The following is an 8,643-nucleotide window of genomic DNA, read 5'->3' on the forward strand; positions in this document are numbered from 1 at the left end:
CTGAAAGTTATCCCCAACCCCAGTTTGTAAGCAAGTGGAGCAGAACTCTTCAATTATTTCAAGGTTTAGCGGTAAAGCTCTGCAACTGTCACAACCATTTTAATTGGTGTGAATTTTAAAGTGACTCAATCTGTTAGCTGGAGTATCTAACGGCTTAACCACGGGGTCATGTTGGAAAATTATTCCAATTGCTTTTGTTTTCTCTACTGAAGATGCATCTGAATGTTCTTGTAGTTTGCAGTTGGCTGGTTCTGATGTTTGGTCTGAGGAGGCCCAAGTAACCGGAGAGGAAGAATCTGAAACCTCAAGACACTCTAGTGCTGTCTGGGGAGATGGAGACCCCAACCCGAGAGCCACTGACGGACTCAGCACGGGCGCAGGGGCGCCAGAAGCATTGGGCCACGTATTTGCCGCTTACAAAACAACATAAGCACACCCCCCCAGGTGTGTACACATGCCCTGTACACGCTAATGTCTGTCTATGCTACCACCAGCACACACCCCCAGGTGTGTACACTTCCTCTGTACACGCTCACGTCTGTCCATGCCAACAGCACACACCCCCGAGGTGTGCACACACACTCTGTACACATCTGTCCCTGCCAATGCCAGCACACATGCCCAGGTGTGCACACACGCTCTGTACACACTCACATCCCTCCCTGCCAATATGAGCACACACCCCCAGGGGTGCACACACACTCTGCACATACTCACGTCTGTCCCTGCAGCCTGAGTCAGTCACAGAGAGGCAGAGGAGGAGTAGGAAGGACGTAATGGGCACTGAGATTCTGGGCCGGTTCCCCTCCCTACCTCGGGAGAGACCCCTCATGTGATCCTGCTGTCACTCACCGTTCCGCCTCCATCCTCCATCCTCCCACCGGGATCAGGAGGACGCCCACTGCACAGAGCTGTGATGAGGATGAACAGAAGATTGCAAGAGCTCACGCCAAGGTGCTGAGCACAGGGCCTATGGAGTGCTTCTTTCTGCTGTGGCTGACATCAACAAACAAGAGGCTGACATTCCGCAGAGAATGTCACTCGCTGAGAAACTGAAACGTGTGACCTAGGAGCCTGTGAAGGTCTAAGAACAAACCAACAAACCTGCAGGGGCCTTTGAAAACTGTATGCTGAGAATAGATAGGGCTCAAGGACAGTATCTCCAATTGAACTTTTAATGAACTCCCGTAGGCGCCAAGAAGGCGGGCAGATAAGAAAGAGCATAGAAACAAAGAACTGAGTAGAAGGTTACATCTGGGAAAAGAAAGTTTGTTTTGCATTGCATTCTTTCTGCTGAGGTGGGGTTTATGGAGTATAAATAAAGTGAGGCGGAGGCTCTGAGCGCGGCCGCCATGTTCTCTGTGTGTCTTTGTCTTTTGTGTGTTCTTTCATTCTCCACCACCCCCGGCACGGACCCCAACAAGTGGCGCAGCGAGCAGGGTCAGCACGGGTGAGTAGGGGAGAACAAGAAGGGGAACCCCCTAGGGGCGGGTAAGGCCCAGATATTGTTAAGGGGAACCTTCTTAAGCTTTCATTATGGGGAATTCCATCTCTCTGGCCTCAGAATATTTACGGCTGTTTCAAGGACTATTGCTGTCTATAGGAGTAGAAGTGAAAGAAAAAGACTTTGAAGTGATTGTTTGCCCATGTAGAACAACATTGTTACTGGTTTCAGTATCAGACTAAAGTGCAGCTGAATCGCAGAGAATGGTTACAGGTAGTAAAAACTCTGCTTAGAGCTCTCCAGTTAGGGGATATTATGCCTTTAAAATTGTGGACCTTGTGTGACTCTATCACTCAGACATTAGAGCTACTTGAGACTGATTCAGAGTGTGGTAATGTAGCCACAGGAGGAAAGGTATCTGAGGATTTGGGAAAAATAAAATAAAATAAATCTGAAATGGAGCCCATTTGTGCCAGGATAACAGAGGATGGTGGGGGTAGCAAAAGGGGGAGAAGAGAAAAAGCCAGCTCTTCCTTTTTCTAAGGGAAATTCTGACATGCAGTGTATTATGGAAATGCTTCAACAAATATTACAGATACATTCTTCTAATTCACCTTTGTGAGCTTTCCCTGTTTCTTTTCCTTCTGCCCTGTTAAAAGAGGATTTTCCAGTGCCTCCAACCCCCCGGCTTCCTTATCTTTACCTTTGTTTGGCAAAGTTGAAGCCCTATTCACATCAGACATACTTTCAATTTATACTAAACACCTGTTTAATATGTCAAAACCAGTGTATATGTATATCTTGTTGTTTGTTAAAATATTATGAGTATTTCAATAGTTAATAAATAAGCACATTAATATTAACTATTAATATTAATATAGTATTAATAACCCCAGCTAGGGAATTGTTATGTTATAGGGGTGCATAGGTTCCACCAATTTACACTCCAAACAGAAGTTGAGTATTCGAGCTGCTTAACACATTAACTACCTCTTGATATTTTCTGTGTTTTTAAATTTTAACCATTGTATTGTGTATGTAATGATTCTCAATTTGGTATTAATATACATATTTCCTAGTGAGTAATGATGTTAGACATATAGGTTTATTGTCATTTCCTTGTTCTGCTACTTTTGGTTGGGTTATTTGCCTTTTCTTATTAATATGTTGAGATTCTTTATATTTGGGGATATGAGTATTATTATATATTATATATACTTTTAATTAAAAAAAAATTTAAGGAGCTGGATCTGTTTCCAATTATTTGTGCTTCTTTTGCTCCTAATGCTCAGTTTTCAAATGGTGGCAATAATGTCCAATTTAATGCCTTACAAATTAAATTTTTAAAAAGAAATGAAAGCTGCCATTTCTAACTATGGACCTCAATCTCCTTTTATCCTTGGTCTTCTTGATATTTTTCATCAGAAAATTTGATAATTCCTATAGACTGGAAGACTTTGGGGAAGGCTTTTCTTGATCGTTCTCAGTGGTTACAATTGCACAACTGGTAAATGAACAAGGCACATGTACAGGCTAGGAAAAATATTATGTGTGATCCCCCTGGACCCGCTGAGGAACAACTCACAGGCACGGGCCAATATGCTACTCTTAATGCTCAGGCTGGTCTAGATGATGTTGCCCTTACTCAAATCAAGACTTTGTTTTTAAGGGCCTGAAATAAGGTAGAGATAACAGGAAAATGTTCCCTTTCCTCTGTGAAGATTTTACAGGGCACAAATGAACTATATCCAGATTTTGTAGCCCGTCTCCAGGATGCTGTCTTCAAAATTGTGGGTGCTGGCCTTGCTTCAAAAATTTTGTTACAAACATTGTCTTTTAAAAATGCTTATGCTGACTGTTAAAAATTGTTAAAATCGTTAAAGGCCAATGGGGCCAATTTAGATAAATATATTAAAACTTGTGTTAGTGTTGGAGGGGCTATTTATAATGCTCAATTATTTGCTGGAGCTTTGTCTAAAGCCTTAAAAGGAAATAACAAACAAGGTGTTTGCTTTCAGTGTGGTAAACCTAGACATTTCAAAAAAGAATGTCATAAAAATTGAACACTTTTATCCCTCAAGGCAGAAAGCTGCCTTCAGAGGTGTACAAATATTGGGGTAAAGGTCGACATTGGACAAATAAATGTCGTTCCAAAACTGATAAAAGTGGAAATTTACTCTCTCCTCTCCTGGGAAACGGGAGTCGGGGCCCACAGGCTTGGGGCCCCAACAATTACAATACAAGTCTACTACAATATTCAGTGAGCAATGGCCTACAACATTAAGTAATAAATTTAAGTCCTCCTTAAGGATCCCACACCTTACCCCAGTTTCTCAGCTTTATGCGGCAACTAAGCAGAGCGCTGCTGCTGACTTAGCTATTACTCAGCCTTATACTTTGTCTCCTAATAGAGGAGTATATAAATTAGCTATTAGAGTGTGTGGCCCTTTGCCAAAAGGACGTGATATTACTAATAAAATTTTTATTTTGGTACAAGTTTCACAATTTATACGCCTAGAGGCAGGGGAACGTATTCTCAATAGAGAGGGTTTCGTAGCACAGAAAAAACTGTTTTTTGGGAAACTTTAGTTTCTAATCAAAAGCCCTTATGTTCATTGCACATTAATGGGATAGTTTTAAAAGAGTTAATTGATACGGGGGTGAATATGTCTATTATTTGTTTAAATTAGCGGCCTATACAATGGGAAAAAAGACAAATTTCAGTTATACTCACTGGCTTGGGTGCTGCTTCTGTGATTTATCAAGACGTAGAACCTTTAACCTGTGTCGGTCCTAAAGGTCAACAAGGTCAAGTGTTTTTTTTTATTTTTATATTGTTCCTATCAATATTAATTTTTGGGAACAAGATCTTTCACAACAATTTGCTGCTTTTTTAAACATTCCTCATATTTCCACAGCTGCCAAAAATATGATGTTCAAAATGGGCTACAATCCTTTAAACTCATAGCCACCACTCCTATTTAGGTGAAACAGTGACCATTATTTAAAGAAATACTTAGGACTCTAAAAGAGTAAGTCAAAAAACAAATGGCCGAGAGGAATATAAAGCCACGTATTTCTGCATGGAATTCCCGTCTTTGTCTTGTCTTAAAACTATAAATGTTTACATTAAACCTAGGGAAAGTTTACAGCCTGGTCTTCCTAATCCTGCCCTTATCCCACAAAGTTAAAACCAGAGAAAAGCAGCAAGATGCTTTTGTATCATTACAAACTCAGCTTTCTTTCTACTCACTTAATATTGACACAGAAAAAATTTAACTGGATTTTCTTATTCAATATTTAGGTTATACCTTGGGGGCACAAAATATTCGACCCCAAAAATTTCAAATTCGACGTGATCATTTAAAAACATTAAATGATTTTCAAAAGCTTCTAGGAGACATTAATTGGATGCGTCCTGTTTTAGGAATACCAACATATCAGTTATAACATCTTTTTTCTATTCTAGAAGGAGACAGTCACTTGGACAACTCACGCCATTTAACTCCTTTGGCTTTACAGGAACTCCAGCTTGTTAAAGAGCAACTTCAAAAGGCCCTTCCTTTTGTTTATTTCATACTTTACCTTCTCCCACAGGAATGATTCATCAAACTAGTCGACCACTAAAATGGATCTTTTTGTCCAATAAAATATCTAAATGCTTGGCTACTTATATCGATCGTTTAGCTGAACTGATCATCAAAGGACGGCATCCCTGTTGACAACTTTGGGGAGGAGATCCTTCCTTAATTATCTCTCAATTCACTCATAGTCAGATCACTTATCTTCTTGCAACTTCTGATTCTTGGCAAGAAGCTTCATCAATCTTGAGTTACAGTTTATCCTTATCCCTCGGTGCAATAGGGAGAATTGTTTGCTATTCTCATGGTCTTACTTGATTTCCCTACTACTGGTTGTAACATTGTTAGTGATTCTCAATACGCCGTTTATGTTACTTCTTATATTTCTCAGGCCACTTTACCTCTTTGTGCTACTTCTTCTCTTCAGAAATTCTTTTCTTTGTTATCCTTTACTTTGAGCCAACGTCGAGCTCCTTTATTCATCACTCATCTTCGTTCTCATTCTCAACTTTCTGGACCATTAGTTCATGGTAATACTCAGATTGATTTGCTTTTAATCGGCCACCTACATGCTGCAGAACAAAAATATACTCTACATCACACTAATAGTTCTGGCCTTCAACTATGGTTTCATTTAACTCATAAACAAGCTCGTTCTCTTATTCGAGCTTGTCCTTCCTGTGCTCCTTTGAGCATTCCATCCTTCCATCCTGGGGTTAATCCACGAGATGTCCCTTCTTTTGGATGATTAAAATGTTCATCATACCATTGATACCTTTTCTCATTTCTGTTATTACTCATCTCTTAGTTTGTTTCGCCATCATGGGCATTCCTCTTATACTTAAAACTGATAATGCCCCTGCTTACGTCTCTCATAAATTACAAGTTTTCTTACAGCAATACAATATTCAACATATCACCGGTATCCCGGGCAACAGTCAAGGTCAAGCCATCATTGAGCGTGCAAATTTAACTTTAAAAACTTAACTATTAAAACTAAACAAAAAGGGGGAAATGAGCCCCCCAGAAACCAAATTTTGAAACCAGATTTTGAAGGTTCTTTTTACCTTAATTTTTTTGAATCAATGGAGACAATTGCAAGATTCCGCTGCCGTAACCCATCTTTCCTCACCTCCCTTGGTGATAGTCCCCGCTGACAGTTTAAAGGTTTGGTATCCTAATGAAGAAGGTAAGTATGTTCAAGGGCAAGCTCTAAAACAGGGACGGGGCTATGCTCTTGTCCTTACAGGGAGCGGACCTGAGTGGTTTCCTACAAGATGATTGAAACCCTGTTGAAAAGAAAACTGGATTCAGCATGCATTTCTTCCTTTGTTGGATGTGCCTCGGCGGGGGACTTATTTCTCTTAGTGAGGCTTTGTATGAATATTGGACTTATATTCCCTTTCCACCCTTGTATCAGGGAGTCGCCTGGGGAGAGGCGGAAATTAAGGTTTTCACCAATGACACTACTTGGATGCCGTCTCCCTATATAGACAAAGACAATATAGAACGGGAAACGGGAATTATAAACAACACATATCAATTTGGAGTGGAAGGAGTTCCAATATGTATGGGAAATAGTTCTCATTGTCTCCGAAGATCGCATGAAGCCTGGGCTGTTGGTTATAATCATAGTCATGTGGCTGCTAATACTGTTATTATTGTAACTAGAAGTTTTTAATATAATCATACTGTATATAGTAATGAAACTATTCCTAGTTCTTTACTTTTTTGTCCTATTCTAGGGGTTTCTCCTAATATTGAGGTGCTTGAGTGACAACAATGTCGGGGAACTAAACCCCGGATTTTATTAGAATACAATGGGATGCAAATAACTGATTGAAGTGTGCACGGTGATTTTCAAACAAAATTTAGTCACATACCTTTGAAATGACACTGGGTAAATAAAAGTATTGCTGCTAACAGTAATGAAACCTTGGTATGGCATGAAGGAGGCCTGAAGTACAGAGTTATTTTTGGAAGTTGTTAGCTGCAGGCGATGCCATTAGCACTTTTGTGGGGAATATGCCCCTTAATCTTTCTAACCCGAATAACTCCTTTCATATTCAGTTATACTGAAATACCTCCTGATATATTATTGCTTGTGTCCGTAAGCCCTATCTATTATTAGCAGGGAATTTGACATGGGATAATGATACGGGGATTGTTAATTGTACAGATACGTGTACAATTTTGTCTTGCCTCAATCATTCCTGGTGGCACAACTTTACTGAGGATATTTATATCCTCAGGGATCGTAAGGAAATTTGGCTACCTGTTAACCTTACATGACCGTGGGGGGCATCACCTCTTGAGACTTATATTTGGACTTCTCTCCAGCGAACCCTCCATGTCCTTGGACTTATAATTGCCTCGGTGATGAGCCTTGTCGCCATTGTCTCCACTGCGGCCATAGCAGGGCTCGCTCTTCATCAAAGCATACAAAATGCTGAATTTGTGCAGCAATGGCATGAACAATCTCACTGGTTATGGCTTCAACAACGAAACATTGATTCTCAACTTGCTGAAAGATTGGACAACATGGAACAAGCCTTGACATGGCTTGGAGATCAGCTCACTGTCCTCAGTACTCGGATAACATTACAATGTGATTGGAACTCCACTCAATTTTGTGTAACGCCTGTGCTTTTTAACATCTCTCAAAATTGGACCGTAATCCAAAAATTATTAATAGGCCATAAAAATATTAGTTTGGACATCCAAGAGCTCACTCAGAACATTTCCGAAGCATTTCAACAACAATTACATGTGTTGTCCAGAACTGTAACCCTTCAGGAGCTGGGTCAGTGCCTTGCTGCCTTTAACCCATGGACCCAGAAGAAGACATGGATTTCTACAATCTCTGGAAGTATGTTGCTTTGGGCACTTGGATTGGGTCTACTTCTTTTAGTGATTGATGCTCCCTCCGTCGCCTCCAAAAACAAAAGAAAACACAAGAACAATATGGGCTACCTTTTTAGGATTGAGGCAAAACAAAAAAAAAAGGGGGGAAATGCAGGGGCCTTTGAAAACAGTATGCTGAGAATAGATAGGGCTCAAGGACAGTATCTCCAATTGAACTTTTAATGAACTCCCGTAGGCGCCAAGAAGGCGGGCAGATAAGGAAGAGCATAGAAACAAAGAACTGAGTAGAAGGTTACATCTGGGAAAAGAAAGTTTGTTTTGCATTGCATTCTTTCTGCTGAGGTGGGGTTTATGGAGTATAAATAAAGTGAGGCGGAGGCTCTGAGCGCGGCCGCCATGTTCTCTGTGTGTCTTTGTCTTTTGTGTGTTCTTTCATTCTCCACCACCCCCCCCACACGGACCCCAATAAAACCAAACGGTTTTGTTTTTTCGTTTTTCTCATGCTGTACTTTGAGTATCATTTAGTTTAATTTCAAAGTAAGTCCAATAAATACACAAAATCACAGGACTGAGCATGGAGCATTGTTTCACTTCATGTCCTCCAGCCTTTAGGGCACATTAAGGAAAGACATGATTCCAGGACTCCCATTAGAAAGGCTGCCCTGAGGCAGCTGCTGGGGCAGCCAAATTGCAGCTGTTGATGCTGCCCCCAAGCTGCTTGGATGAAGCACAAGATTCCGGAGGTCTCTTCTC

General features: G+C 40.7%; 1 long non-coding RNA gene across 1 annotated transcript; it reads left to right on the forward strand.

Moving 5' to 3' along the window:
* Nucleotides 1-1,242: 1,242 nt before the first annotated feature.
* On the forward strand, nucleotides 1,243-8,298 carry LOC139361165 (uncharacterized). The gene is made up of 2 exons (XR_011618714.1): nucleotides 1,243-1,450; nucleotides 6,275-8,298. It is a non-coding gene; the product is annotated as an uncharacterized lncRNA (long non-coding RNA).
* The last annotated feature ends 345 nt before the right edge of the window (nucleotides 8,299-8,643 follow it).

Source organism: Macaca nemestrina (assembly GCF_043159975.1).
Source record: "Macaca nemestrina isolate mMacNem1 chromosome 13 unlocalized genomic scaffold, mMacNem.hap1 SUPER_13_unloc_1, whole genome shotgun sequence".
NCBI lineage: Eukaryota > Metazoa > Chordata > Mammalia > Primates > Cercopithecidae > Macaca > Macaca nemestrina.